Genomic DNA, 11,744 nt, shown 5'->3' on the forward strand with positions numbered 1-11,744 from the left:
ACATACATACCTGTGCACGTGCGCGCACACTTGCACAGAGAGAAAGAGAAAAAAAAAAAAAAAAACACTGGAGACTGTGGTAAAAGGCAACTGGAAGATTTATGGATTTAATAAAGATTCTGCTTAATCAGTAGGTCAGCCAGTTTACAGGAGAAAACCACAGTTGTAAGGAGTTTGCTAGAGTCAGAACAAATATCAAACTCCAGCTCAGGAACTATTCCTTCCAATGAGCCAAGAAATAATCAGATTAGTTTGTACAAATTTATGTCCCAAGTCATTGTTGAAAACCATAGAACAATCAGCCAGCAATTGGTAGAGATTAACAGTCAGGGGAAGAGAAAAAGATATAATCTTCCACTCAATACCACTGTCTTCCCAGGGCCAACTATGGGCATCCCAAAACTTGTTCCTTCCTGAGGAGCAACATCAGAGGCTAAATGCTGTAGGGGAAATATAGACTTCACTAAAATGATCCCTTCAGCCACTAAAAAACTAGGCTGGTTGTCGTGGCACGTGCCTATAGTCCCAGCAGCTCAGGAGGCAGAGGAAGGAGGATTGCAGGTTCAAGGCCAGCCTCAGCAGCTTAGCAAGATTCTATTTCAAAATAAAAACTAAATAGGGGCTGGATATATGGCTCAGTGGTTGAGCACCCCTGGGTTCAATCCTCAGTACCAAATAAATAAATAAATAACCAAATAACAATTCTCAATAGTTAGAGTTGCTACAATGTGTTATCTAAAATGTCCAGTTTTCAACCAAAAATTGGAAGCAAGAAAGACAGACAGACAATAGACAAAAAGCAGGCAACAGGGCTGGGAATATAGCTCAGTTGGTAGAGTGCTTGCTTTGCATGCACAAGGCCCTGGGTTTGATCCCCAGCACTACAAAAAAAAAAAAAAAAAAAAAAAAGGCAGTAGACACTGTGAGAACAACCAGATATCAGATTTAACAGACAAAGGCCTCAAAAAAGCCATTATAAATATATTCACAGAACTGGGAGGGGAGTGTGATTAAAGAAATAAAGGTAGGGTAGGGTTACAATGTTGTAAAAAGAGATAATGTCAATAAAGAGAAATTTTTTAAGATTTTTTTTTAGTTATAGTTGGACACAATACTTTTATTTTATTTATTTATTTTTATATGTGCTGAGGATCAAACCCAGGGCCTCCCATGTGCTAGATGAGTACTCTACTGCTGAGCCACAAACCCAGCCCCAAGAGAAATTATTTTTAAGTGGGAATTATGGAGTTGAAAGCCTGAATTTTTAAAAATCCATTAGAGCACTGAAGATATGACTCAGTGGTAAAGCATTTTCCTATCATGTGTGAGGCCCTGGGTTTACTCCCCAGCAACACAAACACACACACACACACACACACACACACACACACACGGTCATTAGAGGGGTCCAACAGTAGATTTACTAGCTAGAGGGAGAGATCACATGGCAACTGGGGTTATGGGAAGGGCCAGTCTTGTGACCCCTCACTAGCCGGACTCCACCTTCTTTTGTGTATGCGTGTGGGGGGGGGGTGTGAATGTGGGTGCAGTACTGGGGGTGGAACCCAGGGCTGCACATGCTAGGCAAGTACTCTACCACTGAGATACAGCCCAAAGCCCTCCAGCCTCACTTCTTAAAGGTCCCACAACCTCTTTACATCGACACATTGGAGATCAAGCTTCCAATACATGATTCCTTTGGGGACACACTCAAACCACAGTGTTCTATTGAAATGCCCAGAATAGGCAAATACATGGAAATATAAATTCTATTTCCAAGTAGAGGAGAAGATGGGAGAATTTAGGATAATAGCTAAAGACTATGGGATTGGTTGGTTTTTGAGACAGGGGTGTTGCTATGTTGCCCAGACTACCCTGGAACTCCTGGGCTAAAGTAATCCTTCTGCCTTGGGAATTGCTGGGACTATCGGCATGCACCACCTGCTCAACTCAGGATTTCTCTTTGGGTTGGTGAAGATGTTCTAAATTGATCATGGTGATGTTTATCCAAGACTATAAATAGAATAAATTTTTTGCTGAATGCTTTAAAAAGGAAAAATAAAACATTTGTCATCTAGTCACCTTGAAGTAAACTACAAAAGATCAATAATTGGGGCTAAAAGTGTAGCTCTGTGGTAGAGTGCTTACCTAGTATGCACAAGGCCCTGGGTTCAACCCCCAGTACCACAATAAATAAATCAATAAATATTGTTGTTGGACTTCTCAATAGGAAAAATGGAAGCCAGAAGACTATAAAATAGTATCTTCAAAGTGCTTAGAGAAAGCAACCACCAACTTAAAATTGTAACTGCAGCCCAGCCACCTGGAGAGAGGCCCGCCCCAGCACCTGTATGGACAGGCATCCCGTGCAAAGGTTCCTTATTCACCAAAGCTTAGCTTCACAGCCCAACAGCAGGGTACATATAGGCTTGAGGCTGCTGCCAACACAAAACTGGGATATTGCTGCATCTATCAAGGGACAAAAATAAGGACCTGGTAAGACATCATCAAGGTCCCTGTGTGCCTGGCTGCACCAGAGGTATCTCTACTAGGGGTGCTAACAGTTATCCTGTTGCTGAGATAACAGGGAGTATTGCATGGGGTTGCCTATCTCTTGTTTCTCCTACTAACAGCCAACTTGTTATGATTATCCTTTCACTAGTCATATAATCTAATATCTCTACATTTTCACATCTCACCTCATAAACATCTCACCCAACCCCCAGCCTCCCCGCTTCTTACTGTTAGAAACTATAAACCATTAGGCAAACCTATTGACTCAATGGTAGAAGATAACCAAACTCATCATTTCTGATTATAGCGACAAAACTGTAAATGTAAAAACAGAAGCTAACTGATCGATTACTGCACAGTTGGGTACATTCAGTGCTGTAATATTTTTTGATCTCCCCTTTAAAGGTGAGGTATTGGTAACCTGTAGGAACACCATAAGACAATAGGGCAGAAGCTGTAATACCTCAGATCTACACTGTAAGAGAGGAAGACACATAAACATCATGAAAAAACAAGGGAGGAAAGTGTCCCAAACAAACCAAGCGACTACAACAATAGAATCCATAGCTAGTGAAGTAGGTGAAATGTCAGAGAAGGAGTTCAGAAGGTACATAATTAAAATGATCTGGGAATTAAAGAACGGCCTATGTGAGCAGATACAGGCAAAAACAGATCACTCCAACAAAGAGATAAGAGAGCAAATACAGGTGACCATGGATCACATCAACAGAGATAAGAGAGCCAATACAGGTAGCAAGAGATTACTTCAAGAAAGAGATAGAGATTCTGGAAAAAAAAATAAGCCAAATAAAAAACTCAATAGAAAGCATCACCAACAGACTAGAGCATTTAGAAGACAGGACCTCAGACAATGAAGACAAAACATACAATCTCAAAAATAAAGTTGACCTCACAGTGAAGATGGTAAGAAACCGTGGACAGAATATCCAAGAATTTTGGGATACCATCAAAAGACCAATTTCAAGATTTACTGGGATACAGGAAGTTTCAGAGATTCAAACCAAAGGAAGCATAATCTCTTCAATGAAATAATATCAGAAAATTTCCCAAGCATGAAGAATGAATTGGAAAATCAAATACAAGAGACCTATAGGACACCAAATGTACATAATTACAACAGATTTACACCAAGATTCATTATAATGAAAATGCCTAGGGTACAGAATAAGTATAGAATTTTAAGGCCACAAGAGAAAAAAATTGGATCTCAGCAGATTTTTCAATCCAGACCTCAAAACCAGGAGATCCTGGAACAACATATACCAACCTCTAAAAGATAATGGATGCCAACCAAGAATCTTATATTCAGCAAAATCAAACTTCAGATTTGATGATGAAATAAAAACCTTCCATGATAAACAAAAGCTAAAAGAATCTACAGCAAGAAAGCCTGCACTACAGAACAGTCTTGGCAAAATATTCCACGAAGAGAAAATGAAAAACAACAATGAAAATCTGCAAAGAACTACAATAAAAGAAAAGCCAACTAAGGGAGAAACCAAGTCAAGTTAAATGCCAAAAATTTTTTTAAAATGACTGGAAATACAAATCATGTCTCAATAATAACCCTGAATGCTAATGGCCTAAACTCACCAATCAAAAGACATAGACTAGTAGATTGGATTTTAAAACAAGACCCAATAATATGCTGCCTTCAGGAGATTTATCTCATAAGAGGTCCACAGACGAAAAACAAAAGGTTGAGATAAAATATACTTGTTTACATATGGTCTATGTAAACAAGCAGGGGTTCCCATCCGCATAACAAATAAAGCAGACTTCAAGCCAAAGTTAATCAAAAGGGATAAAGATGGACATTTCATACTGCCTAAGGGAATCATACATCAACATAACAGTTATAAATATATATTCCCCAAACAATGGAGCAACTACGTTCATCAATCAAACTCTTCTCAAGTTCAAGAGTCAAATAGACCACAACACAATATTCTGGGTGACTTTAACATACCTCTTGCACCACTGAATAGATCTTCTAAACAAAAGCTAAACAAAGAAATTATAGAACTCAATAATACAATTAATAACTTAGACTGAACTGACATATATAGAATATTTCATCCTTACTTTCTTCTCAGCAGCACATGGATCCTTCTCTAAAATAGAACATATATTATGCCACAAAGCAACTCTTAGTAAATACAAAAAAATGTGGTCTGCATTCTATCAGACCACAATGGAATGAAATTAGAAATCAATGATAAAATAAAAAATAAAACTACTCCAACACTTGAAGAGTAAATGATATGCTATTGAAAGAACAATGGTTGCAAAATATATCAAGGAGAAGATTTAAAAATTCTTAGATGTAAATGAGAACACTGATACAACATATTGAAATCCCTGGGATATATGAAAGAAGTTCTAAGAGGAAAGTTCATTGCAATGGAGTTCATTCCTTCAAAGAAGAAAAAGTCAACTAAATGATCTAACATTACATCTCAAAGCCCTAGAAAAAGAAGAACAAATCAACACCAAAAGCGGTAGAAGACAGGAAATAATTAAAATCCGAGCTGAAATCAATGAAATTGAAACAAAAGAAGCAATTGAAAAAAATTGACAAAACAAAAACTTCATTCTTTGAAAAACTAAATAAAATTAATAAACCATTAGCTATGCTAGCAAAGAGAAGACAAGAGAAAACTCAAATTACTAACATTCCATGATGAAAAAGAAAATATCATGATGGACACTACAGAGGCACTGGACCAATGAGCCACATCCCCAGCCCTATTCTGTATTTTATTTAGAGACAGGGTTTCACTGAGTTGCTTAGCGCCTCGCCCTTTGCTGAGGCTGGCTTTGAACTCTGGATTCTCCCCAGCCACTGCACCACCGCACCAGGCTCCACATTTACAATATTTTCAAAAACACTTCTAAACAACTTATAGTGAAAAATGAAATCACATGGAAAGTTAAAAACACTTAGACCTAAACAACAATGAAAATACTACATATCAAATGTTTTGTTTGTTGTTTTTTGTTTTGTTTTTTTGTTTTGTTTTTGTTTTGCAGTACTGGGGATTGAACCACTGAGCTGTATCCCCAGTTCTTCGTATTTTTTATTTTGAGACAGTGTCCCACTAAATTGCCCAGTCTGGCCTTAAACTTTCAACTCTCCTTCCTCAGCCTCCCAAGTAGCTGGGATTACAAATGTGCCTAAAATTTGTGGTGTGCAGGAAGGCAATGCTTCAAAGAAAATGCATATCCTCAAATACTATTATTAGAAAAAATGAAAATTGACACCAAATGTTCACATTAGTAGTTGAAAAAACAAATATGTTCAAAGCTTTTTTGAGATATTTATATATCTTAGATATTAATCCCTTGAAGGAATAGTTACTGGCAAAGATTCTCTCCCATTCTGTATAATCTCTCTTCACACTCAACTGTTTCCTTTGCTGTGCAGAAGTTTTAAATTTGATGCCAGCCCACTTATTGATTCTTGGTTTTACTTCTTGTGTTTTAGGAGTCTTATTAAGGAAATCTGTTCCTATGCCAATATGTTGGAGTGTTGCCCCATGTCTTCTTCTAGTAGTTTCAGAGTTTCTGGTCTAATTCCTAGGTCTTTGATCCACTTTGAGTCGATATTTTTTGTACAGGGTGAGAGAGAGGGTTCTAGTTTCATTTTTCTACATATGGATATCCAGTGTTCCTGGCACCATTTTTAAAAAAACTGTTTTTTCTCCAATGTATGTTTTCAGCACCTTTGTCAAGGATTAGATGATGGTAGCTATGTGGATTTGTCTCTGTGTCTTCTATTCTTTTCCAATGGTCTTTGTGTCTGTTTTTATGCCTGTACCATGCAGTTTTTGCTACTATAGCTATGTAAATTAATTTGAAGTCAGAAATTGTGATGCTTCCAGCCTCCTGCTTAGTGTGCAGGATTGCTTTGTCTTTTATTCTTCCATAAGAATTTTAGGACTGTTTTTCTAGTTCTAAGAAGAACTAGAAAAATTTTGATGGGGATTGCATTGAATCTGTAGATTGTTTTTGGTACTATGGCCATTTTTCAATATTAACTCTGTCTGTCCATTGAACAACAAAGTTCTCTCTGACTTTTGAGGGCTTCTTCATTTTCTTTCTTCAGTGTTCTAAACTTTTGATTATAGAGTTGTTTCACCTCCTTGGCTAGATTTCCTCCCAAATGAATAAATAGGCGAAAGATCTAGACAGACATGTCTCCAAATAAGTAATACAAATAGCCAACAAATATTGGAGGAAAACATTCAACATCCATAGCAATCAGGGAGATGCAAATCAAAACTACACTGAGATATCATCTTACTCCAGTTTGAATGGCAATCATTAAAAATACAGACAATAATAATTGCTGGCAAGGATGTGGTTGGAAAGGTACACATGTACATTGTTGGTGGGACTGCAAATTGGCACATTGAGTCTTTTGAGGCAACTCCAAAGACTAGCAATACATCCTAGTCTTTGGACTAGGACCCAACTGTCCCACTCCTTGGAATTATTCCAAAAAAAATCTAAAACCAGCACACTATAATGATACTTGCAAAACAATTTTTATAGCAGCACAATTCATAATAGCCAAGTTAGGGACCAGCCTAGGTGTCTGTCAGCAGATAAATGGATAAAGATAATGTGGTGTGTGTGTGTGTGTGTGTGTGTATTAGGGGGAGGGGAAAGAATAATAAAAAGGGGTAAATATCCTAAAATAGGCTGGAGATCAAAACACTACAGGAAGGTGATGGAGGGGTGGGAGGAGAGAGGAGAATGGGGAATGAAATCTACCAAACTATGCTATCTTCATGTACAAATTTACCACAATGAATCCTACACACACACACACACACACACACACACACTTATAATGCACTAATTAAAAGAGCAATAATAGAAGGGGAAAAGGTAGAGTAGAGCAAGTAGATTTGGGGAGAAAGGTAGGGAAAGGAAAGATACTAGGAAATGAGAGTGATCAAATTGTTATGTGTAAGTAGAAATACAACAAAATTAATTTTACTATTATATTTAATTACATAGTATAGCTTACATTTATTGAGTGTTTACTAGGTGCTATGTACTCTTCCAAGTCCTTTACATATTTCAGTTCACTTAATCTTCCCCAAAACCCTAAGAGGCTCATGTTCTTATTATCCCCGTTTTACAGAAAAAGAAACTGAGATGAGAGAGGTAAGTTTCCCAAGGTTATTTATCTTGTAAGTGAAGAAGCTGATTTTAAGCCAGGCAGGCTGGTTCCAGAGGTTAAGCTTTTAACTACAAATGAAAAACTTAGATGAAATGAATAAATGGCTAGTAAAATAAAAATAATTTCCCAAAATGGAATTTAAAAAAATAATCAAAAGCCTGAAAAGTTCTATAACCATTAAGTGAAATCTCAGATTAACTTCAGGTGATTTTATTTGTAGAGTTTATTAGAAAAATATATTAGAACACTGGGTTGTGGCTCAGTGGTAGAGAGCTCGCCTTGCATGCATGAAGCACTGGGTTCAATCTTTAGCATCACATAAAAATACATGAATTAAATACAGGTATTGTGTCCATCTACAACTAGAAAAATACGTTTTAAAAATAAAAATATATTAGAATTTTTTTTCCAACTTTATACACACTTTTCCAGAAAATGCAAACGAAAAGAAAAGAAAATGGAGGAAAGTTACTCCTTTTTAGTAGTTTAAGTGTGGTAGAAATTTTTTGTTTTGTTAAAACAATCCAGAAGTAGAGGGTCCAGAGCTAGTACAGCTAGTGCAGGAAGCTTTCAAGGGCTCGGGCTTCTTCTAGCTTACCTCTTGCCTTGCCCCTGAGTGGACCATGTCATCACAGTCCAACACAGCTGCTAGAGCTGCAGTCAGTACAGCTGAGAGTGGAGAAAAGGATTTTTAAAGAGTGCATCAAGGTAGAGCATTTGCCTTTCATGCACGAGGCGTGGGTTCCATCCCCAACACTGGACATAAATAAAAATAAAAAGAGGGGTTGGGGTTGTAGCTCAGTGGTAGAGCACTCGTCTAGCACGTGCGAGGCCCTGGGTTCAATCCTCAGCACCACATAAAAATAAATAAATAAAATAAAGATATTGTGTCCAGTTACAACTAGAAAATAAATATTTAAAATCAAATCAAATAAAATAAATAAAAAGAGTGTATCCTCAGAGACATGTTCTCAATCACATAACACACTTCCGTTCATCTCTCATTCTCCAAATATAGTCATATTGCAAACCCTAGAAGACACAAGGGTCTGAGAAATGTGGCTAATCATGCTGAGCTGAAACTCAGGATTCTTGTTGCTTAGAAATGAGGGAGGATGAATATTGAGAGCAGATCAAAATCTCTACTGTGTTCTTTAATTAGATTTCTGAGGCTAACAAACACTCAATGCTAAAGCCAAACAAGAATATCACAAAAAAAGAAAAATTATAGGCCAAATGAAGCTCATAAGCAAAACTGTAAAAATCCTAAAAAGAATCCAGCAGTAGGTTTATCCAGTGTAGTTTATTCCAGGAACATAACTGTGGTTCACATTTTTTAAACTTATTAATGTAATTTTTATTACTACAGTAACCAATTTCATAAGTAGCATGCTTTATCAATATATTAAAACATATTTTAAAGCTTATAGTAATTAAAATAGTCACAGTTGGGCTGGGGGTGTGGCTCAAGCGCCTGGCATGCGTGCGGCCCGGGTTCGATCCTCAGCACCACATACCAACAAAGATGTTGTGTCTGCCGAAAACTAAAAAATAAATATTAAAATTCTCTCTCTCTGTCTCTCTCTCTCTCTCTCTCTCTCTCTCTCTCTCTCTGTTTTAAAAAAAAGAGATAGTCACAGTAACATAGTAATGAACAAAACAATCAGTGAAATAATTAGGCCAATAATGGGACCCACTTAAATATGAAAACTAATTAATTATAGAGTAGGCATTGCAAATCACTGAGGAAGAACAAACTCTTAAATGAATGGGAAAATTGGTTATCATCTAGTTGGAAAAAAATAATAAATTGGACCCTGACCTCATGCCACATATAAAAATTCAATTCCAGATGGAAAAAGGACATTAATATAAAAGGTGAAAGTTTAACCCTTTTAAGATAGCATATTGACCCAGTTAATAAAGGAGCAAATGAACTAGACAGACACTTCTCAAAAGAATACAGATGGCCAACAAATACACGAAAAAAATTGTTGAACACTGTTAGCAACTAGGGAGCTACAAATCCAAACAATACTGAGAGTTTACCTCGCTCCAGTCAGAATGGCAGCCATCAGTCAGAATGGCATCCCTGACTCAGGCAATGGCAAGGCCCTACTGAGGTGGATGGTGCAAGGCATCCATCCTCTGGAGGAGCGCAGTATGTTTCTGGGAATGGGCTGGTCTGTTTTTGTATTCCTTTAATAAGTATAGTTGCGATTTCTCCTATGACCTTTAAGTATGAAGGAAAAAACATGACTTTCCCAATTAATGCAACTACTTCTAAGATCTGTTTGCTCTAAATGCAATGATTCAGCTGTGGAGTATAAATTGTTAATGTCTGATGAGAAACTCCCTGTATTCCTGTCAAGGAAGTTTTTGAGAAATTAAATTAAAACTAGAGAAGAAGAATTAATGTTAAGAAGACAGATTAGTGCTTAGTACTGGGCAACTTGTTCTTGTACCTGTGCACAATGGTCTGTGCTCTTACTCTTGTTTGATTAAAATTAATAACAAATTAACTACTTGCCGTAACCATGGCACCGGTTCTAGTCAGTAAGTCAAGAAAGAATAGTCAAGATATAGGCCAATAGTCTGGGACATTTCTAACTATTATTAAAAGTTAACTAAGCAGAAACAGCTCAAAGCAAAACACGAACAGAAAGGAAAAATGCTTGCTTATGCATAAGCCAAGATACATTCTTCTATTCTAATTGTAGCTACGTAATATTTTGTTTCTTTGAATAATGATTCCTGTTTTGTAACCACAAAATACTGTGAGCCTGCCAAAATGAAAAGTATATATGATCAACTTCACAAGTAAAGATTGGGATCAACACCTTCACTTTGGTGTCTGTGTTGTTTCTCCACCCCCCTTTCGCCAACTCCTCACCATCGGTTCGTCTCCTGAGACCCCTGTTGGAGCTGGACTCCAACAAGAATACACAGAATAAGCCAGGTTCAGTAGTGCACACCCGCAATCCCAACAACTCAGGAGGCCGAGGCAGGAGGATCACGAGTTCAAAACCAACCTCAGCAACTTAACACAGCAACTTAGTGAGACCCTGTCTCAAAATAAAATTTTAAAAAATTAAAAGGACTGGGGATGTGTCTCAGTAGTTAAATACCCCTGGATTCAATCTCCAGTACCTTCCCCCCACACACACATACAAAATACACACAATAATAAATGCTGGAAAGGATGCAGAGAAAAAGAACACTTTTACACTGTTAGTGAGATGGTAAATTAGTACAACCACTATAAAAATCAGTATAGAGGTTTCTCAAAAGATTAGGAGTAGAACCATCATATGACCCAAATATGCCACTCCTCAGTATTTATCCTAAAGAATAAAAGTCATAATACTATGGTGATATAAACACGTATACCCATGTTTATAGCAGCGCTATTCACAAATTCATAATAGCCAACCCATGGAACCAGCCTAGGAATCCACCAACAGATGAATGAATAAAAAAACTGATATTTATATCAAAGAGAAATCAATAACACAATTATAAAAATATAATATATAACAATATAATTTGGCCAATATCATTCTCCAGTGGTTCCTTCACCAGGTCCCCTTTCTGTAACTCTATGGATCTCCCTTCAATTTTCATGAAACCATTCGCTCACCTCTTTTCCTTTTTCCACTCTAGCTTTCACATAAGAGAGAAAACATTCAAATCGACTTTCTGAGTTTGGTTTGTTTCATCTCTACCCATTTTCCTGCAAATGACATGTAAATATAACTTCCCACTCTAGTATATTGACTCCTAAAAGTCAATAAACATCTCATAACAAAAGGGCAAAAGATATTTTTTTGTTTTTTAAATTTATTTTTTTTTTACAGTAGAATGCATTTTGACATATTTTACACAAATGGAGCACAACTTCTCATTCCTCTGGTACACGGTGCAGAGTCACTCGGGGAGTGTAATCATATATATATAGGGTAATAATGTCTGTCTCTTTCTTCTGTCCTGCCCAACCCCTCCCCTCATTCTCCTC

Source organism: Urocitellus parryii, chromosome 9 (assembly GCF_045843805.1).
Source record: "Urocitellus parryii isolate mUroPar1 chromosome 9, mUroPar1.hap1, whole genome shotgun sequence".
Lineage (NCBI taxonomy): Eukaryota > Metazoa > Chordata > Mammalia > Rodentia > Sciuridae > Urocitellus > Urocitellus parryii.